General features: G+C 41.3%; 2 protein-coding genes across 13 annotated transcripts in view; one reads left to right on the top strand and one right to left on the bottom strand.

Moving 5' to 3' along the window:
• Window positions 1–23,356, top strand: part of LOC127072756 (E3 ubiquitin-protein ligase MYCBP2) — a 163,663-nt gene that overhangs the window by 21,656 nt on the left and 118,651 nt on the right. The window lies entirely within an intron of this gene.
• Window positions 1–23,356, bottom strand: part of LOC127072765 (uncharacterized) — a 74,031-nt gene that overhangs the window by 11,708 nt on the left and 38,967 nt on the right. Inside the window, exon 1 of one of the 6 annotated variants that reach the window (XM_051013458.1) lies at window positions 6,356–6,503. The exons of 2 other annotated variants lie outside the window; for them this stretch is intronic. The gene's annotated coding sequence lies outside the window, so the exon portion shown is untranslated. Of the gene's footprint in view, window positions 1–247; window positions 6,206–6,355; window positions 6,504–23,356 lie in introns of those variants that run through there. 3 more of the 6 variants (XM_051013459.1, XM_051013460.1, XM_051013461.1) reach the window with 3 other exon arrangements.

Raw genomic sequence — 23,356 nt, 5'->3', positions numbered from 1 at the left:
TTTCAAGCGCCAAAATACGTTGCTCCGTTATCAGAGATTTCTCGTTCGCTACGTGACGCGGTTCCTGCGTTTGTCAGAAGTAGGTTACTCGATTCCGCGTTAAATGTCGGTCGGACGAACGACGAGCCTTGCAATTTCAACGAGATCCGGAGGAGTCGTACGAAAATTTGATAATATTGACGAGCTCGTATATACGCGAATATGTATGTATGTATGTATGTACGTACGTACGTATATATGTACGTACGTTGAGTCTAGATTGCGTCTAGAGAGAAGCCTCGAAAGAGAGAAACAGAGAAGAAAGGACCCATCTCTTTTTCTTTGTTTTTTTCTTCTTTTTTTTAATTTCATCATCCTACCATCCACGAATCCTTTAGCAGCATGCACATACTACCGCGATACGATGCACTTCTCGCTTATCTAATTTTTGCTAATCCCGTTTAATATTTACCACGGGAGTTCACGATTCTAGGATTCGCTAAGTAGAATTAGCATCACAAAGGGAAAAGAGTAAAATATACGCGAGCTGGAGCAATTTTCCTTGCGTTCTATTTTCCCTCGCGTCTGCGTTTCAGCGTACGTATCGACGTAATGTTTTGCAAATATTCGCCCTTGTACTTTTTTCCTTTTCTTTTCTTTTCTTTTCTTTTCTTTACTCGGCGTTACAAGCTGACGCGTGCTTTAACCGCGTACGGAACGAAACGGGTTCTCTCGAGTTTCACTCGTGAGCAGAATGAAATTTATTTCTCGCGGAGAACCAATCAATGCGATTATACTCCTCGAGATCTTGCTTTGTACGCGAATAATATAAACAGTATTCGAACGTTCTCTTTGTCGTTATCGGTCGATCGAACGTACACAACCTATGTATATGTCCATCGAATGCCCGAGCCACGAATACGTAAAAATGCGGTGTCCTAATCGCGCCTCGTAAAACACGCCTTGTTACCGAGACGTCGCGTGTCCAAGACTTCTTCCATTTTTCTTCGTTAAAAGGGTAGACAGTGAACGGAAAAGAGATAGAGAAAGAGAGAGAAAGAGAGAGAGAGAGAAAAAAAATACAACGTGTATTGCGCGAGCACGCACGTGTCGTCGACTTGCTTTTTCTATTTTCTTTCTTCTTTTTCTTTTTTTTACGAACTTCGCATATCCGACAACGTGTCCATTCTTTTAAATAATTTTTCCTCGATCTCGATCAATTTCGAGACGAAGTTTAAGAAAGATGTATAACCGAAGCCGATATTATCCTTGTTTTCATATAAAAAATGAGTCTTCGTTCTTTTTTTTTTTTCTTCTTTTTTTTCGGATAGGCAAGAAGAAGGTGGTAATACGGAAGAAGAGCATCGCATCGGTGCTTGTGAAAGGAGAAGCGGGAATGAGAATGAAAGGCGCTTCGATTCAAAGCATGGTGGAGGTGCGCGGACTCCAAAAGAATTTTCCTTTTAGTTCGAGCCCTCAATCCTCTTTCTTTCTTTACTTTCTTCCTATATTCTCTCGTAGACAGCCTCTTAATTTCTTCCAGTTCTTTTCTCTCTTTTTCTCTCGCTCGACTTCTCTCTATTCTCTCTTTCCCTCTCTCTCTCTCTCTCTCACTCACTATCCCACTCGTTTAGTCTGTATATGACCAAAAAGAGAAAGAAAGAAAAAGGGCAGAGAACCGTCGAGTCTCTCTCGTATTCTGATTAATCTAACGAGCTGAGCGTGCTTGCGATACCAAAGAATTGAAGGACATTAATGCTCGCTCTCATTATGCCGCTCGCAATTATCAGCGTGTATTATGACGGTTCCTCGCTACTAAGAATAACAACTCGTACGAGTCGAGTTTGTTGGTATGTCGCGTAGGCGTGCGACGACCGACCAAACGAACGGTACAGACATGCCGCCGCCGCCACCACCATCATCACCACCATAACTATCACCACCACCACACCGTCGTCGTCGTCGTCGTCGTCGTCGTCGTCGTCGTCGTCGTTGCCGCCGCCGCCGCCGGCTTTATTCGCATTTCTCTACGATCCCGCGAGTTTTCAACGAAAGATTACACGGAAATACGCGATGACTCAACGAGCACGAACCATCCATGTCATTGTCGACATCGTCCTAGTCGTCATCGTCATTGTCGGCGTCAACAAAAGAACGAACACTGACTCCAGCTGCTCGTTAACGAATATTCTGCAATTTTCCATACGAGAAATCTCGTCCGTTTTGTTTTTTTTTCTTTCTTTCTTTTTTTCTCTTTACCTTTTCTTTTTCTTTTTCTTTTTTTCGACAACCACGATGAATTCGAGGAGTCTCGAGTGGAACGAATGCTTCTCTCTATTCCCCACTACCAACCTCGCCCCCTCCCTCTCACTCGGTTTTTATTTTCTCATTCATTCACGCGTTCTCTCCCGAAAATGATAGCGACTGCAGCCACTTTAAATGAATTACGACGAATCGAGTCAGCTTGACGATGATGTAATTAAGCCGGCAGCAGCTTTAAAAGAAACTTTAAAGAAGCACCTTTCGTTATTCCCTCGTCTTTGTTATTCGTAATTGCTTCGCCGATACAAAATGGTGCACTTAACTCCCATACACAAACACATTCTTTATCCCCGAAAGAAGCCGTTTCTTTCGAATGGAACAACTTTACGACGACTAACCTGGCGATCGTTTCTATCTTTTTCTTTCTTTCTCGACAAAGAGATTTTTCTTTTACTCAAAGAAACACTCGTAATGACCGTCGAAGAACCGTCGTTCTTACGATCCGTCCTCGTCTTCAAGTAGAATACGTTAACCTTCTCGAAAGTTTCAACTATTACGCACGTACCGTAGTCGGATTTTGAAATTTTAATAATACTGACAAACAGATCGCGATGATTTTTCATAGAGTTTTAACGTGACCTAGAGAATTGGACTTTCTCTTGGTTTCCGAGTTGGGTTGCTCAAGGGGGGTCTTAACGATCCGAACGCGGTTGGGCTCCATGATGATAAAAATGGGTCCCAGAGTTAGCTCGAACGAGAAAACGATTAATGGGTGATCGCTGAGGTACACGATTACGTATAACAGCTTCGCTTATAAACTCGCTCCGAGCACAAATCTACGATATAAATTTTGAGAATGAAAAAGAAAAAAAAAAGAAAAGAAAAGAAAGAGAGAAAATGCGATAAAATACGCGATGGTATTATTCGAAAGAGAATAAAATGGTAGGAAAGAATTTAGACGAGCACATTTTTTTAAAGTTGCGCAGTAAAATAATTCAATCTCTCGTTTCGCGGACGATTAAATATTTCGTGGCTCGTTAATGGATATTCATATATTCGGACCTCGCGCACCTCTCTGCTTCCCAGTGTACCAGACCCCTTTGTTTCTCGATACATGTTGCACTACCCCTTCCCCATTGCATCTACGCTTCTGCACGTACACGAATGATGCGAGACTGAGAGACACGGAAGTAAATCGTTTCCGATTACGTGACTCTTCTTCAAAACGACGACACTACTACGATTTTGCGACAGAAGCGCTAGAGAACCGGCCGTTTCATTTCGAAGTAGACGACTGTTTCCATCCCTCTGTACGCTACACATCTATCCCTTCTTCTATCTTCGATATATACGTATTTTATTCCACGTGGATGGCTGCAATTTTAAAAAGAACGTTCTTTCGTGCAGCAAGATCGCGACTTCTAGTTATCTTCTTTTCTTTTATCTCTCTCTCTCTCTCTTTCTCTTTTTATTATTCTCCTTTGCAAACTAGCAGCGAATCGTATTCGTCTTTATCCCTTCCTTTCTTATTCCCCCTTGTCTTATCTCGTAACGGGTTATCGTCACGATTATTCCGAAACGATATACTCCTATCCAAGAAAGTGTTCGCAGTTTTCAGATAGCGATAAAAACAGCGAATCGTGGAGAAGAGAAAGGTACGAGAAGAAGGTTGGGAGAGGAGCTTGAAAATGGTGGGAGACACCTACGTTAAGGGGATTATTAAGATCGAGTATCTCAAAGGGATGGGAATGCTCGTTTCGTCCGCGAAACAAGGGTTAATCCAGCGATTGGAATAAATGTTTCGTCGGAACGATATATGGTTATCTCACGTCGGATTATCCCTTCAAATCGATCAATTTATATCTCTTAAATCAACGTAAAAACCAAAAACCTTTCAAATGTCCAGTCACGTTTTTCTTTGAAAGCGAGAAGACGGTTCGAACGTTCGATTTGTTTTTCTTTCCCTCCTCCCTCAACCCCCATCGTAAAACGTAACTTCAGCGTAACGGGAGTTAGAGCTCGACTAACGCTCGATGAAATTCGAAGCTGATGCTATCGGAGTTCTCTTTGTCGCGGAAACGTCCAATTCCGTAACCTACTTCGTGTCGTTTCGCTCTGGTCTTTTACTCTTGGGAAACTAGAAAACGTCGATCAACGATGACAACGCGTCGTTGCGATGGAATTCCAACGATTGATCGAGTTTCGACAAGATATCGTAATAAAAAGTTTTGCTCAGACCGAACGCGATATTTTTATACGAGCCACGTTCACCGTACTATTTCGATACGGACTCGTTTCAAATTTCGTATTTTTCCAAATTCAGTCAATGGTGTATTTCAATATTCAAGTTCACGGTCGTTGCACTTTGCAAAAAAGAAAAAAAAAGTAACTGACGTTACGTTCGACGTTACGAGAGATATTTCCGATGATCGGATCGATTTTGAGTCGGTTTTCATGCGTCAGTCAGAAGTAAACGAGTAGGTTGACGCATCTTTGACGCGTGTGTTTATTAACACGCGACGTGTCGTTTCAAGCCACGATCTGACAAACGTTTCTCGATAAAGTCCGTTCGTTCTCGCGACGAAAGCCATTGACTGTATATATCGTGGCACATCGTGCTTCATCGGAAAACGATCGTACGTTCTGATATGAGCTGGCACATGTCGACGTTAACGCAGTTGCAGCTGTTGCTAGAACGACGGAGTAGAAGAAGAAGAAGAAGAAGGAGAAGAAGAAGAAGAAGAAACAGAAACGGAAAAAGAAACAGAAAAATAAAAAGAGAAAGATCGACAGCTGCGAATTTCGTTTCTTTTATGATACATTGTACGTAGCTAGTAAGAGTTGTTCAATGGACGAAATAAAAAGAGAGAGAAAGGATAAAGGTCAAAGATGAAAGGATTAAGAACGGAGTATTATAATCGCTGTAAAATAAGAAGAGAAAGATAGCCGAACACGCATCGTGCCACGTGGGAAATCATGCATTACCGCTACACAATTATCAAACTCGGTTCTCTGTGTCGGCTCTGTTACGTTACAATGGTTCGCGCACGCGTAACGACGAATAAAACGAAAACGATTCTTGCAGCGAATAGAGCTAGAGATATCAAAAGTAGACGGATAAGAAGAAGAAGAAGAAGGAAGCAAGAAGAAGAGGAAGAGAAGAAGAAGAAGAAGAGAAGAAGTAGGAGGAGGAGAAGGAGGAGGAGGTGGAGGATGGGATTTCATTACGCGACGTCGGTGGTCGAGGACGAGATTCCATAGCTCGTTGCTCGTTGCTCGTTGCTCGTTGCTCGCGTAGAGATCGATTCGTGCGTTGCTCGATCCCGCGAAGGGCACACCCAAGAGAAAGAAAGAGAGAGAGAGAGAGAGAGATATATATATATAAAGAAAGATCGCTAGCCTATCTCTTCGCGCGCTAGTTTCCTCTTATCTCGTGAACCTTTAAGCTCCGCCGTGTTCTTAATTCGCTTGAGACGCGTCGGTCTTTAAAAGATTATTGCGTAACGGCCATCGCGAAGAAAATGTATCGCGTTTCGTGTCACGTATGTTTTGTTGTATGTATGTACGTGAGATTTCGCGGAGCGTAAAGAGGTCGCGTGGTATTCCATTCGTACGATTGCGTACGATGACACGTCCAAGTATTAGAAACGATCTTTAGACCAGAGAAGATTTCTATTTCCTCGTAATCTCGAATCGTTCTATCTCGCAACGAGATCGCGCGTCTCTCCGAACGAACTAAACTTCTTCATCCTCGGAAATAATATCATCGACACTTTAGTTTTAACGACGCACAAGTGGCTCCTTGTCGTCGTGATTATGTTTTTTTTTGTATTTATTTTCCTTCTTTTTTCCTCTTTTCTTTTTTCTCGTCTTCTTATTTTGTTTATTATTATTTATTCTTCCCCCCCCTTTTTCTTCGCTTTTTTTTTTAACATCACACTCACTACCGACACTGATATATTTTAAATATGACCTCGTTCGATACGACAACATGGTCGTGCCGCGATCATCATGATCGAAGAGTCGTCGTCATTCCTTTCTTTCCTCATTTTATTCTTTCTAATTTATTTATTCGAAAAGATCGAAGCATCGCGTTTGTAACCACGACGTTTACCTCGATAAGATTCCTCGACGATAAACTCTCACGACGCGTCATCGACGACGCGCGGACAGCAACTGGCCGCCTTTCGAATTCGCGGCTGCTTTGCACCTCGGTCGACGGTTATCGCGCGGCACGAGTTCCCCCACCACACCCACCGCTCCTTTCCTCCTCACTGGAGTTCCCCCACCATCTCCTATACGAACTTCTCTCCCTCGTCCCTTTTCCGTCTATCTTCTTCTATTCCACGAGCATCATCCTCTCCTCTTGTTCTCTTTCGTTTTCTTTCTCTTTCTTTCCTTTTTCTTTTCTGTTTTCTTTCTTTTTTCGCTTTTCTATTTTCGTCTATCTCCATCTCTTTCCTTGTCTGCCATTATCATCCACTGAGAGATTAAAGACGATGAATTTATTTTCGCTCGATCTATAACGCACTTCGCGTATCTTTCTGTATATGTACGTAGAAATCTTTCGTTCCATCTTTCGCAAACATTTATTTTGAAACGTTAAAGAGATAACGTCTTCCGTGTATTCGTGATTTCGTCACGTCTCTCTTATTTGTAAGCGCGGAATACAAAAAAGAATATATATCGAAATGTTCGCTATAGAAAAAAAATCGTCCGCTCTTGGAAAATAGTTTTATGTAACTTCGGTTAAACTAGCGACCCACAGGTTGACGTTACGAGTGTAACACGTTACACGCGGATAACTGCTTTTTGACTCTCTCGTGTTAATTAACCGGTGATTAATTATGTCGAGAGGTTTGATAAAAAGCTTTAGCTTGCTGCGTTAAGTTACGGGACGGTAGTTCGTTCAAGGGCTCGCAGAATCTTTTACCGTTAACGTCATTGCAACGTGCTACTCGTTCTTTCTTTTTTTTCCCCCCTTTTTTTCTTTTTAAATACATATTTTCAACCTTTTTTTTTTTATTTTTTTATTTTTATTTTTACGGCCAAGAGACGCATCGTCCGTATTGCGTCGGGCTTAAAAGCTTGTCGTTATTACTTCATAAGATAATAGAGGTGAGTATTAATCAATTTTGGAATTTTTTTTACTCCTTGTACGAATTTAATCGAACATCTCTCATCTCGAGAAAAAGAAAAATAGAGACGACTTAATAGTTTTATTTTTTTTTCCGTTTTTTTTTTCGGTATATTATGTGCTCTAAAAATCGTGATGAATCTTTATAATTATATACTCTTAGCGGAAACGCGTCCTTTTCTTTTTTTTCTTTTTCTTTCTTTCTTTCTTTCTTTTTTCACCTCTTTCATTTTCCTCGTCAGAGGATTTAGGTTATTCGCGTATCATGTCTCTCGGATAATCGTATTTACACTATGAGATCTATGTACGTGTGACAATTTATATCACGCGCCGAGATAATCTCGAGTATTTTCTTAGAAATGCACGTTCGTCTCTTGACCAATAATTATTTCGATAAGAATAGAAAATAACGAGTACGCCGTCCCTCGGCAATATTCTCTCTTAACGTTTCTAATGTAATCTCGAGTTATTCTTTTCTTCTGTATTTTTATTATACTACTTCATTCGTTATCGATGTACATTCGGTCACGATTAATCCGAATTTAAAGCACGTTCTTAACAAGCATTTTAAGAACTATCATTTCAAGTTTGAGAACTTATCTTTGTGCTTCAGCTATCTCAATAAAGTTGACTCCTTCGGAATTCCATAGTACGGAATTTTTTTCCCTTTTTGTTTTCTCTTTCTTGTATTTCTTTTATCTTAATAATTATTTTAGTTTTGCACGGCGAGCCTTTAAACAACTACAACGTAACCTACTTTCGTTACATTTGTATTTGTGAACTTTATTCCCGGCACGACGAAGGCTCCATCCTTTTTTTATGTGTTTTTTCTTCTTTTATACGCGTTAGGACGCCTCGACCTCTTAAACTTTCTCGTTAATACGACATTTCTCGCGTTTCTCGTCTGGTGGAATAAAAGTTTTCTATCTCTCTCTCTCTCTCTTTCTCTCTCTCTCTCTCTCTCTTTCTTTCGCGTTCGCGCGAGTCTGTGCACCTTACATTTCTTTTTTTATCCGTCCTTACGTATATACATACATAGTTTTCCATTTGGTGCAGCGTGTCGCGTCGCATAACGTTACGTCGCGTTAAAATCCCGAAAGAAATCTCACGCGAATGATCGCGTACTCGACTTTTCACCTTTAACTTACTGTTAGTCGAGAGATCTTGAGATCGAACCCTCTGGCATAATATACTCATTCACTCGAGATAAAAAGTCGTGATGATCGATTCGTCGCTGTGTCGTGCAGCTCGTTTGTCTGTGAAACGTTAAAGAAAAAAAAAAAAAAAAAGAGAGACAGAGAGAGAGAAAGAAAAAAAACAAATAAATAAATCTTAACGACCGAATAAAGGACAAACTCAACTTTTAATTTTAGACACAGAAATGGAAAAATTATTATTCATCGCCCCGTTTTTTTTGGGAAACTTGTTCAAATTAATCCAAATCCACGTACTCTACTTAAGGTCACAATCCCATAGTACGGATCAACAAGTGTTTCTCCTCGGTCGCGTCAACCTGAAAGAGTCTCGGAAAAAGGCATTCGAGAGTTCTCTCTCTCTCTTTTTCTCTCTCTCTTTACCTCTCCCTTTTTCTTTATCCTTTGTAGAGTTGGCAGTAATTCAAATTTCCTCGTCCGAAGACGCGGCTAACGAACGAGGGACTCACTTTTAGAGTGGGCTACTCCGAAGTACGAGTCGAGACCTCCGAAAAGATACGCTTCTTCGATCGATCCGTAGCCAAACTCACCCTTGCCCCTCTTTCTTTTTCTTTTTCCTTTTTTTTTCTTTTTCGCTTCCTCTTTTGCTCGGCGTTGTTTTTAAATGGGTCGGCCGACAAGCACGTGGAATCTCGTTTCGAGGTTATATGTACGTACGCCGCGCAATGCAGGTACCGCGTTCAATTTGGAAAAACTTTCGAGTGCCCTCTCGTCCGCGTATTTTCACTCAGATTCGAACGATCGAGTTAATTAAAAAACGTCAGACAGAGGGAAAGGGCAGCAAAGGGTTGGGGGTGAGAAATAGAGAGAGAGAGGGAAAGACAAAGAGAATGAATTCCATTTTCCGGAATTTCTTCGTCTTTTGTTTCGCTGCTTTTTTTCTTCTATATTTTTCTCTCTTTCTCCTGTCTTCGTTCTTTCCGGAGGGTACGAACGAAGCGAGTGATTTTTCGATGGTTTTGTTAAAAATTCTCTTGCTCGTTGTGCTCTATCCTCCCCTCCCTCTCTCTCTCTCTCTCTTTCTCTCTTTCTCATTGATGGTGGTAAAAAGACAAGGACGGTGGCGAGAAAGAAAGAAAGCAAGAAAGAATGAACGAATGAACGAACGAACGAACGAACGAACGAACGAACGAACGAATGGAAAGAGGAAGGACAGGCGCCAATGGCGTCACGACTACTTTCCATGAACATTCGACACGGTCGCTCTCGTCGACGAACCGAGGTCGCTGCATCCAATAACGTCGAGCACGAGACCCCCGTGAAACTCATCGTCTCTTCCTCCGAGTCTTCTCCTTCCATGGGATTACACTGCAAGATCATGGATACCTATTTCCGTTTAAGGACGCTGACAACGCTTACATCCTTTATATTTAAGAATTTAGATCTTCTCATTTCGTTGGAGAAACCCTTGGTACAACCTTTCATCTAATTTATTAATGTTCTATATTGAATTTCGATAGGTTTAATTACGATGACATTTTGTAGTCGTCGATTTTTCTCGTTAGACTTGAAAAACTCAAAATTAAATTCTCCATTGTTTGAATAAATAAATAAAATGATCAAGGACGAAGGAGAAGAGATGTGGAAGAAAGAGTAAATGGCGAACGTAGGAGGCTTTCTTTGCCCTGTAAAAACGCGCGAAGATCTCGACGTAAAGGAAGTTGAATTTTATCGGAGTAACTTTCTTCGCGTGTGTCACGTGCATCGGCGTAAATTTCACCTTCGTGTTTCTCTTCGTATCTTCCAAGGGTCCTCGACTACCGAGTTGCTTTAAGAAAGGAAAAAAATGTCGGTGCATCCGCGCACGAAAGCTTCTTGGATTCTGTACGTTCGTCTTGCACGTACACACGTACCACAGTGCATTTTTAAGGGAAAAATATTAGCAATAAATTTGGGCTCCTACTTCTATTCCCTTCCTTTTTCTTCTTTTCGTATTCCTCCTTCTCTCTCTCTCTCTCTCTCTCTCTCTTTTTCTGGAGTTTTTGAAAGGAGCTACGTTCTCATAATTTTTCCTTCTCTATGAAAGTTAATATTTTCTTTTAACGACGAAATTTGATTTTCAACGTGCCACGTTCAAGACGATAACAGAAAACAGATATGTAAAAGCGTGCATTATTAAAGTCAAGAACCAAACGTGTTTACAAAACGGATAAGATTTTTTACTCGAAGCGTTACGCTCGACACTCGCTCTCTCTTTCCTTGCTCCGTTATATACATACGTGCCTTTTAAGTGGACCTATAACGGCGCATAATGTAAATCAAACGAGATATCTCGACAACTGCTCGTTCTTTCGTTCGTAGAAACGAAACGTCGTATTAAGTTCGAACTTTGGAACACGGAGAATCGATTTCCCTTCGAAATTCGACGATACGTTAACTATAGCGAAATATGATTGCAGCAAATTTCGCGAGGGGTAGAAGGGAAATTGTCGAGAGATCGTTCTTCGAATAATAGGGAGTATGAAAATTATAAGGTTATGAACCTAACAGTCTCAGTGGAGTTTCGATAATTCGATAACGAACGATTTCTTGAGGTAACGACTTATATTATCGTAACCTAAATACGGAGCGTGAACTTTTGACATTCGAGCCAGAGAATCGTTATCGATTGTATCGCAATAACTCAATGGAAATGTAATCGCTACATGTGAAATTTTCCAATAATACAATGGTCGATTCCTCCTCTTTCGTACCTGTACCTATATACTGTATGTATATATGTACCTTCTATCGACCTCGCATATATTTGTCAGATAAACGTACGAAATAAACAAGAGACGACATTTGGAAGTCTTTTTACAAATAAGCACTTCTCTCTCTCTCTCTCTCTCTCTCTCTCTCTCTCTCTCTCTTTCTCTCTCTCTCTCTTTTTCTGTCTAGACTTTAGAATCGTCGACTAGATAGGGACGAAAGAAACGCAAGTTAAATGTATTGCGCCTGACGTAGTACTAGAGTCGTGAGTGTACGTATAAATATTTATTCACGATATTAATGCGCACACGGCACTCCACGAACGTCGATCCTCTTGATAGGTGCGTGTGGCACATTTTTCGTAGAAAAATTCTCTTTCGTGTGTTACGTCGTGAGTGGCGTATTTTTCTATTTTTTCCTTTTTTCTTTTTTCTTTTTTCTTTTCAACGACTTCTCTCGCTTTCTCTTTTTACGCTATTCATATATATATATATATATATAGGTATATGTTATATTCAAAACGTTTTGTACTAATCATTTGATTCGATGAATCCACAAAGATATTCGAGAAATTCAGCAATTTTTTTTCAATTCCTCGAACGTATCTCCTTGCGCTCTTGCGAGAATCCTTTTGCTACTTTGCAGAACGGACCACGACGCAAAATAATACGTACTTTTTGCTACGCTCCGATCCAACGCTGACACAACATTTATCACTGTCGACCGAACGTTCGATCGTGGCTTACCGTCGAGGAAAACTCGACAAGAAACCGAGAATCTTGGAAATAGCGAGGATGAACAGGTGTAGAATACGTACTTACTTTCTACGGTGTGCGTCGACCCGAATTTCCTCTCTCCCTTTTTCAATTTTTTTCAACGACATTTTGATTATCGCGTTTAACTTATTGGTATAACTTATTCGTTAACATCTCAGTCCCTCACCGCCCTCTCCTCACGCCTGTGTTCTTCTTCGTCTCCTATTTCAAATATTTTCGACACTTTCACCTTTACGCAATATGATTTATCCACGTGTATTTCTTTTTTCTTTTTTTTTCTTCTCGTAAAAATAAGCAGTAAAGGACCAGTTTAACGGGAATAGTTTAATAATAGTTACGGAAATAGTAAAGATTTACGAGAGCGCAGAAATCAACAGCAAGTAGACGTAGGCGTTTCTGATAATAGAGATCAAACCGTAAGTTGCGTGCCACGACCGTCGCTTTCCTCCCACATTTTCTCCTCTCCCTTTTGCATTTTTCGTGCTTATCGGCGCCTCGCGATTAATTACGTTGAATTACTCGTACTACGGCATATAGGTACCGACTAAGGGAAACACACGTCCTCGTAAGAATCTTAACGATTTTTATTTCACCGTCGGACGCGTTAAAAGAGAGAAAGAGAAAGGGGAGAGAGAGAGAGAGAGAATCAACGTTGGAAATCCATTGCTAGAACATTAAGCATTTTAACGAGGAACGCGTGCGTATTGTCGCCTCGAATCGAGAAAGAAAAAAGAGAAAAAGAGAAAGGGAGTTCTGTGTATAGCCCGCGGTCGATAATTCACATCGCGATAACGAAATTGTATAGCTCTGTATAATATAATAATGGCCGTCATTTTCATCGATACGCCGCCGGTAGTAATCTGTTTAAAAAAATCAACGATTAACTGGGCCGATTTTAAAAGAGAATTTGTTTTTCCGATCGATGTTACTAACATATTATGCATACATATGTACGTTCACGTAGCGCTTACATTAACTTTGCCACGATCGTAAAGCTTCACGGTTTATGGGATAAGCAAAGATTATACTTGGATACTGGATATTCGATCTAGGAATTTTAATCGTTATGTTTGTTCGTTTTGCAAAGTTTCCGTCGACTCTGATAAATGGAAAATATATGGTAATGCGTAAGCATTCGCCAGTCTGTCCGTTTCTCCGTCAGTCGTGTTAAGAAGGAGAAAGAAATAATCGATGAGAAACGAACTGTCGACGAAATTTGATAATGTCGAATGCTTCGATCATCCGAGAAAGATATCTCGGTCGCAAATGAGTATAAAAGGAATCAGAGCGCGTAAAGGTGCTGGCAACTTAGTTGGTAGCGTAGCTAGGTGGATAAGTAAGTGCGACTCGGGGTTGGGGTTGGGGTTGGGGTTGGGGTCGGGGTTGGGATTGAATGTTAGAGAGACGGCAAGCGGCGGCACCGCTTAGGAAGAAGCGAGAATCGGGCTTTCCTTTTATATTAAAGTCGGAACTCTCTTGCGGAATTGAAATACTGGAAGTAGGTACGAGTGAGGTAGGAAGAGCTATCCGAAAGAGAGAGCGTGCGCCAGTCATAGAGAGTAAACGGCGGATAGAGGGAAAGAGAAAGAGAAAGAAAGAGAGAAAGAGAAAACGAGAACGACTCTCGTACGGAGTAATTAAAAGTCTGAAACTCCCTAAGTCGCCTCAGACTGCGCGTAATTTGTAAACGCGTTCTTTCCTTCTCCGCGAAAAAAAAAGAAATAAAAGTAAGCTAGAGAAAGAGAGAAATAAAGAAAGAGACTCGCCAGCGACACTTATCCGACCCTTCTTTTTCCTCCCTCGCACCTAACGTGTATGTCCGTCTCTTTCTCTCGTACAACCCGTGTATTTTCCTTTGCACGAATCTCACGACGTTTACTCTCCGTTCTTTTATTTTTTTCCCTCTCTATTCCTCCTTTTCCCTTTTCTTCTCTTTTTTTCATTTTCTCTAATTTTGCGCTTTCCTTTGTTTCTTTTCTCTCTTCTTTCTCTTCCTTTTTTCCCCCTATCGAATCTTTCGTCCATAAGTAAAGATGTTTGCATCGGATCACGATGTAAACCGATCACGATGTCTTCCTTCTCGTTAGAGATCCGAGCAATTTCTATTTGCTAGCGTCTCGTCGTTTCGTGTTTTAACGCGTTGCACTGTGATGAAAGCGAGCGATGGAGCGTGCAACGCGTTTTCCCTGGTTTTGCTTTGGTTCTCGATGGAATAAAAGTTGCAGCGAGAGGATGGACGCGAGAGAGCGAGGATAATAGTAGGCCGTTGACGAAGCGGTTTGGGGATAGGAAGAAGCGAAGGATGGCGGAAGGAACGTTTAGGTTGATAGGAATGGGGAAGAGAGGGGTTTGAAAAACGCAGGGTAAACGTAGAGTGGGGGAGATCCGGAGCTTTTAAAAAACCGAATATGAGCGAAGTGTCGGGCGATGAAAGGATGGATGCAACGCTTTGAAGCTCGATATCCGTACTATCCCTCTGCTATCTATCTCTCTCTCTCTTCCTCTCTCTTTCTCTCAAACTCATGTTCGCTTCACGCTTCTCTTTCCACACGTTCGAGTTAGAGGCAACGGCATAAAGAGAGAGAAAGAGAGAGAGAGAGAGAGAGAGAGTACAGACTCGAAACTTGCGGCGGCGCATCGAGTTTTTCCTGCTGGCGGCTTTGAGCGGACGTTGATAAAGAGGAAAGGGTAGATGGAGAAGTGGTGAAAAAATATGGGCAAAGCGCGGCAGGCCGATGGTGATGTTCCAGTGTCGGACGTTTCGAGGTTCGTCGCGAGAAACGAGAGAAAGGTACATAAAGAGTGAAATAACTCGAAATATAGAGATACAAGAGAGAGAGGGGGGGGAGAAAGAGAGAGAGAAAGAGAGAGAGAAAGGGAGGAACCAGGATCTCGTCGGAAAAAAACTCGAAAATTACAGGTGCGATGAACGGTCGATTTCGTCCCTGCCGTTGAGCCCTGGCTAATTAAAGTTTGTTGCTCGCGGCCGTATGCCGAAAGTCGCGCTGAAGCGAAAGCCCGCGTCTCTACCGGCGACCTGCGTGTGTACACGCGTACAAATGAAAAAAGAAAAGGGAGACGAAGGGGAAGGGAGCGAAGGAGCGCAAAGCGCAGGAACAAAAATACGCACGAGTGAAAAAGCTCGCTCGGCAAGCACGATCGTCAAGGCTCAAAGGTAACTTGTCGACGCTTTGCCCCGACTTTTTCTTCCTTTTTTCCAGTCTCTCTCTCTCTCTCTGTCTCTCTCTCTCTCTCTTTTCTCTCTACCCCTCTCGTTTTCCCTTCATCTCGGCCTATCGCTTTTTTTTTCATTTTTTTTCACTTTCTTTTTTTTTCAAACACACGCTATGACGGTTTACACGCGCTGTCGCCGTGCACTTTTAGTAATCTTATTCGATAGTGAATTTTGGAAATCACATGTATATACCGAAAAGTTGATTACGCATTTAGGTTGATTGCGCATATCGTCTAGGGTTCCTTATAAAAATGATCTTCCTATCGTCGTCGTTAGTCGATGCTTCATCGTGACATTATACATATATACGTACGTGTATACGTGCACACGTATACATCTATTGCTCTTACTGTTTTCATATTTTCTTATTCGCACAATTCCACGAGAACTTTTCTTATCGTTATTCGCTCCGTTTCAAATTCAAGGATTTGACCTACCATCTTTACGATGAAATATCGCGAAGACTCTCAAGAAGCGTTTTCAGAGAAAAATTTGCGCTACCTACTTTGCCGTATACGTTGCGAGCTTGCGACGTAAAACGACGTATCTATTTGTAGTAGTGGTGACAGCGTCAAGTGCATACTCGTAAATCGTTCGTCCGCACTAAACCGTGTGCGTTTCGTAGAAAAGTATGAAGGTACCTCGATCGTATTTATGTCGGCGATACATTTAACAACCATCGACATAGAATTTTATAGGTTTCAGTTTCGAAAAGACGATACGGGTTCGCGCAATACTCTTGACTCTTTTTCGCGGGTAACGTTATAGAAATCTACCACCCTTCGTAGATACAAGGTGCACCCATGTAATCGGATCTTTATAACGCGCCAGTGCTCGCTCGTAGAGCGAGGGGATTAGAGAACCGTCTTTTCTCCATTTTATCGAGCACAAGTAAGTTACGTGCTACGTATATAACTACATAGTCCGCCAATACCACGTTGAAATTTTTCTAGATAGACACGAGCCCTTTGACGCGATCGCGATTCGATTCGAAATCCGTTGTGGTAGAATAAGTAACGGTGGTGTTTGAGAGATAGAAAAAAAAAGGTACGAGGTGGAAAGGGACGATGAAGTCTATCGAAAAATGAACGAGTATCATTTTATTCCTGAATTCTGACGAAGGTTACGAAAAAAAGAAACATGCGAACAAGAGGATTGCTTTTCCGATGGCGTGCATACAAGCGGGATACTACATTTTGAGTATACGTTAATGGTTTTTCTTTTTCTATCCTTCTCGAACTCCTACCCATTATCCTTTTTCCACTATATATAATCCAGATTTTAGAGATTTTTAGATTTTTTTTTCTCTCTCGTATAACTTCTCGTTAGTTCTCGTTTCCTCTCGATTCTCGACGCGCATGAGTTCGTAATGGCATCCATGCGGAGTGATATATAATGGAGTTGTTTGTTTCACGCGAGAAGGATGAAGATTTTTTCGTGGAAATTCGAATGAACAACCGTGCGAGAGAGAATTCCCACGTAATGTACGAGCCAAAAGGATCGTACAAATTTATATCTATCGTTCGTCAAATGTGGGCGCGATACGTTTTGCGCAACGACGTTACTCCGATTGACTTTTTTCCACGATGGATATACTACGAAAAAACGGACACACGTCGAATTGCTGGTTTTATTGAACTCCGCGATAGCGTGCTCGCCCGTTTTACGAATCTAACGAACCTAACTTTTTTCCCCTATTTTTCGCTTCTCTCCCGTATTTTTCCTTCCTTTTTTCTTCCTTTTTTTTCCTTGTTTTCTCGGAAAGTGCGTACTTCAAAGGCTTAACGATTTTTATACGGTACGATTGTTTGTCTCCTACCAACGAGTTCATTGTATTTTCGTGTATTCACGTTCCTCTTATCACGAAAAACCAGGTCAAAAATGATCCGGAAAAGCTCGTTTCATTTATGCGGTTACTCGTTCTTTTTTTTTTTTCCCCTCGCAATTCTTTTTCATTGATTCACGTGTAGAGACGACAAAGGTAATAGATGAAAACGCAATAAAAGTCGGAAATTCGAAAAAGCAATCATTGTTTACCATCGTTGCCGAAATGTGCAATTAATTTCATTATCATCGATCCAGATACGATCCGGAGATTCTTTGTTGAATATAATTGGACCGTAGAGTAATTTTGACAAAGGTATTATCGATCGAGGTTATTCAAAAAATCACATAGCAGATCATTCTATCCTCTAGGACACGGTGTAACGTTTCAATGGACTTTTGTGAAATATATTCCTACCCTCAGAGTATCTCTCATTCCACGGGATCACAGCGGTCGCTTTTATGGTCGAAATACGTTGGTGTAGTTCTTCGTTCATTGAAAAACACTGGCCGATATGAAGTGGAAGACATTACGAATGAAGAATTATAGACGTCAGCATTTTCATGCTGAAAAGAATTTATATATCCAAGGGTTGGCTCTTCTCTAATTCATCGTGTCCCGTGAAATCCGTTTTCGGTGAGTTTACAAAATTATTATTTCACCCTTTACGATGGCATTGTATTCTTTTCGATATATTTTTCATCCACGCGTCGACTCTATTCTAACTACTTTAGAGAAATAATTGTTCGTTCGTTCGTAAGTTACTTTCTTTCGGAAATAACGAATCTCTTATTATAATTCGAAATTTCTTGGTATTTTTATCGAAACGTTTCTCTTTCATTGTTCGACTTCGTAACAAGAAGTAAGCTCTTGGAAAGTGTTTACAAGCAGTCAGGGAATTTGTACGAGCAGAAAAACTTTCGTTAGTTTCATTGTACTTTGGCCCTTCGCGGCAACCTTCCTTATCGGTTTCTCGTCGTTTCGCATTTACGACCAACTTCATTACGACTGCCTACCGATATTTTCCGACGATATACGAGAAAAGTTAGCGTAGTTTTATGGCTGCCCTCGACCGATATGATTGAGTTACTAATAAGGTAACTTTTTGTAGGAGCTTTCGAAACCGTCGGCAGCGGCTAGTAGTAGTAACGTTGATTTTCCCTTTCTCTCGCTTCTATCCCTTCTCTTTTTCTTCCCCTCCCTTCCGTCGTCGTCGTCTCGTCTCGCACCCCCTAAAGTCTTTCTCTCGGGCGCGTCCTGAAAATTACGAGTCACGGACGATGAGCTCGTCACCACCGTAGTTATGAAAATGAGCGTTATCAAAACTGTACGTAACTTTTAATAAGTTGACAGAAATTATGTTCGGTGTATTGTTTTAACGTATCCGTTGAGACACTGACATCGCAGGGATGTCTACGCTGGCGGACAAGATTTATTTATTTTCTTTTCTTAAAGAAAGAGAGAGAGAGAGAGAGGGAGAGAGAGAGAGCAACAATGATTGTTTATTTCATTCGTTCTCGTTTTCTTCAAAATGATATTACAAACAACGTGAAGCAAACGAAGCGTGTAAATAAGTACGTCCTTTCTTGTTTACGTTTCGTAAATCATTTACGATGTTTCTTAGGAAGACACCGATGTTAAATCTCTCATGATATTTCTCCATCGTCGTATCGATTTACACTTTGTTTTATAAACATATTAACGTATGATCAGTTTATTTGTGCTAAGCTTTTACTAGGTAAGGTATTAATAGAATATCACTTAGTAAAACTCGTGAGAGAAACTGACCGATCAAGTTCATCGTTTGCGTCGAGCGTATAGCGTTAAATATAGGACGGCACGGATGGTATTCCATTAATCGGCGCGTTAATTAATCAATACTGCCAACAAGTTCCTTCCGATAATCGTACGCGTTACCTCGCTAATCCAACCTCGATTGATAGTAGCAACGATAGGGAGAGAGAATCGGGAATCGATCGATCTCGATCAAATTCGAGTGGCTTCTGTTTACTTAATTGCAAACAATCTTCTCTCTCTCTCATCTCTCTCTCTCTCTCTTTCTCTTTCTCCCTCTCATTTTTTTCTATTTACGCGAATTTGCCGTTCCTCTTAACACAGAATATAGACAACTGCGCGATATGAGAAACACTCGATGTCAGATAATTGCTTCAAACGACGGAATATTTATTATCTGTTTCATTGTAATTATAAGAACGAATCGTTTAACCAAATCTCCGATATAAACATTAGACGACATCGTCTATACAAACGTATACACGCGAAAACAAATTTTCTTCGCGCGAGAGCATTTACGTTCGTGCAAGCGCGCAATTTAGTCGGAATATTGTTTACGACGACTCCTATTCCATCGTTTAAGATGTTGCTTTTAAAGCAACCATCTTACTTACGACTTACGAGATCGGAGCATCGAATTCACGGGAAATGATCTCATCCGTTCGATATAAACATCGATTATAGCAGCACATAGCTTCAACTCCGTTAGCGTTTAAATCGATCGTTCTCTACTATTTGTTAAAGAGAGACGATCCAACGTTCGACCATTTCTCTTTCTCTCTCTCTCCTTCTCTCTCTCTCTCTCTCTCTCTGATTCTCTAGATTCGAAGAGCCCTCTCGGAAATTTGCACTGTTTCGCGTTCTATGGACTCTCCGCTCGCTGTCGTCGATCGATAACACGACTTCCGTTTTACAATTAAGGCCGGCCACTTTACCTCCCTATATTTTATCGAAGTGTAACTACACGAGTATCCGGAACACCCGGCTACATGTAGCATGCGTTCCCTAAGGTGAATGGCAATAATTCGAGACGTGACCTATCATTTCGCCGCGATCTCCTCTATCCATTTTACGTACTCCTCTTCCTCTTCGTAACGTCGACGGTAGTATCTTTTAGGATGGTCATTCGAATAAAAGAGAGAGAGAGAGAGAGAAAGAGAAATATATGTGTGTGTGTGTGTGTGTGTATAGCTTACGATAAACCGGAGGATTATGTCGATGAAATATACAAGTACGAAAACCTACTGGAAACAATAATTATTTGAGTATTACGTCTATACGTTTTGTTTATTCCATTCGCTCGATTATTTTTCTACTTTGCCGGGTTCTCTTACATAGCTCGAGTAGTATATACCTGACGATAAATATTATAAGATGGCAACAATACGCGGCACTCGGTGAATGCAAACGAGAGGATTTATCGACAATATCGCGCCGAGACTGAAAATCTTCGATGCCCTTTATTGCGAGAGAATGTGTCACTGTCGGTGAGGAAAGCGTGCCGGCAATATTTTTGTGCTACCGTCCGTATAACAAGAGAGGAAAGAAAAGATTCCCATCGAGAATTCTTTCACTCTTGGAATGTAAAAACATATAGTCCTCTTTACTCTTCTTCTTCCTCTTCTTCCTCTTCTTCTTCTTCTTCTTCTCATTTTTTTTCTTATTCTACTTATTCCTCTTATTCGATTAAATCCCTTTGCAGGCCCTAATTACGATTCGAAAGCTTCCATTTCTCGAGCAAATTTTTTTATTCCACTTTTTCGGCTGGCGGCATTTAATCGATATCGGATTAAATCTACTATCAAGAGTACCGATTTCGAACGGACACGACCGAATAGTTTCCGGCGAGAGATCGTCGGAGCTAACGTGCTACTTTTCTTGATGAATATCGACGAATTAAAAATAAAGAAGAGAAAAAAAAGAAGAAGCAATCGATCACGTTCCCTGCGTAAATTTCAAGCCACGAGTATCCTCGATTTCCAAGCCACAACGTATTTTCCGTAATTTCGATCAATGTCATCGAGCCGGTTTCATCGATGAAATTGATATTAACTTTTGTGCGAATAACGGTTAGGTACACAAATATTTTCTCTCCCCTTTCGGTGAAGAATTTCAAATATTCGAGAGAGAGAGGAAGAGATAGAGAGAGGTCATAGGAGTGGATTGATTATACTCTCCAAGTAAAAGGGGGCTAGCCATAAATATCGAAGGACAAGGACAACGGTGTTTCCCGAGCGTAGAGATTTCCGCGTAAAGGGGGTACCCGGACAAGCGTATAATTAGCACGTACGGCACGCACATAGGCGCGTTGCGAAGCTCACCGGATAGCGGTGGTCGGATGGGTTGGATGGGTGATCGATGAGTACCATCGATCGGGAAACATCGTGGACTCTATGGGGGCTGACCCCCTCGAACGCCACGAATTATGCACCGTGGATGCAAAGTGCATGCGAAACGAGCCTCCGGTCTCTCTATCTCTTTCTCTTTCTCTGTCTTTCCCTCTGTTTCTCTCTGTTTCTCTCTCTCTCTCTCTATATATATATGTACCTATCTATCTATCTATCTCTCTCTTACTCGCTCCGTTTTGTCTCGATGCTCTACCCGAAACGTGGCACGCTCTAGACGCGAGTTCACGTCCATGCATGTTATAGATATGATGTATTATACATGGCTACGTATACATACATATGTACGTTCTACTGAAAAGATAGTTCGGAGTACAAAGTATTCCAACCGTTACAGCACGAATATACCAGCCAACGTCCCACGAGAAGTCCCCTTTCTTTCATTTTTTCCTTTCTCTCTGTATTCTTCTTTCACTTTCTTTCTCTTTCTCTTTCTCTCTCTCTCTCTCTCTCTCTTTCTTTTTCTTTTTCTCTCTCTTTTTATTTCAGTCTATATTTAAAAAATTTTTTTGTATCATATCTTTTTCTTTACGTAGAATAATTTTCTCTGTAAGCGTATTATCTCTTTCATTTAGGTACTTCTTATTTTTGCTAATTATTATCGTTTATTTTATTTTACACACACACACACACACACACACACACACACACACACACACACACACACACACACAAAAGTTGTATACCTTTGCAAGGCACGAGCAATAAATTTATTCACTCTTTCTCTCTCGTTTTCTTTTTTTCTTTTTCGTTTTTATCCTTTTCTTTCTCTTTTTCCAACCCCTTACTCTGTTACCCCTATTCCTCCGTCTCTCCGTTTCCTTCTACCCATTATTCGAGTCACTCGTCGCAGTACTGGAGTACGAGAAAAAACACAGCATTCTCTTTGAGCGTTTGCATAAAAGGACCTTGGGTTCTTGGGAAAATCGAGAAAGCGAGACGAGATCAAACATGCTGTGGGAGGTCTGCATGTTTCCTCCCGCCCGTTTCCCCGTTCTTTTCCTTTCTTCTGTATTTGTCTTTACTTTTTTTTTATCGAGCCACATGTATGAGTAACGTAGGGTGGAAAACGTAAAGTTAAGTGCGTACGGTGATTTCGAAGGGAAAAGCGAATTGTTTTCACTGTAACAATCCCTACCAGATTCGGATAAACCTGTATCGTTAATAGTCGATCGAGGATAGTCATAAAAGATATCGCGTAGCAATATCGTTGAAATCGAAGGAGGATGATAAGAGAATCTCTAGTTCGCGTGGATACTAAGGAGGAGGTAGAAAGCTACGGAGAAGAGTAGATGGAAGAGGTGGAGGAAGAGGAGGTCTTGGGTAGAAGCCGCCGGCTAATACGCTTTCGTGGAGAAACTCTCCGATCCTCGAAACGACGACCTTTATCCCCGTCGCTATGACGCTCTTCCGTGCTCCATACTTGATATCGTATTAAAGTTGCAACGTGTCCCAAGGCGATACGTCTCTCGTCGATAGAGGAGTAACACGACGTACAAGCGTACCTACTCGTATACACATGGATGTGTTTCGAAACAACTCGCTTCGTCTAACGCTCGTCCATCTTACAAATTTACCGGAAACGTTTGTTACACAGGAGACGGCGAGAAAGAAAAAGAGAAAGAAAAAAGGAGAGAGAGAGAGAGAGAGAGAAAGTCACGATTAACGTATTGCTTCGCGTATTCGTTCGGTGGCAGCACACTTTTCCTTGAGAATTTCGCTTCGCAAGGCCTCTGAAGTTTCCTTAGGCACGAGATTAATCGAGATTAATCACGCCGATGGTACACGCGTGTCTGTGTTTATGTTCGCGCTTGAAGCCTGCCCGATTACACGCGAGGCTGATAATAGATCACCTCCATGCCCTGTTCACGCTCCTACCCAGGTAATATCTCTGATGCCTGCCTACACACTACCACTGTCTCTCCTTCTCTCTCTCTCCCTCTCTTTCTCTATCTATCTATCTATCTATCTATCTATCTCTCTAACTCTCTCTCTCTCTCTCTCTTTCATCGTCTTACTACTATCTGATCTCAGAACA

Source organism: Vespula vulgaris, chromosome 2 (assembly GCF_905475345.1).
Source record: "Vespula vulgaris chromosome 2, iyVesVulg1.1, whole genome shotgun sequence".
NCBI classification, from domain to species: domain Eukaryota; kingdom Metazoa; phylum Arthropoda; class Insecta; order Hymenoptera; family Vespidae; genus Vespula; species Vespula vulgaris.
The sequence above is the reverse complement of the archived record's forward strand: the minus strand, read 5'-3'. Positions and strand labels throughout refer to the sequence as shown.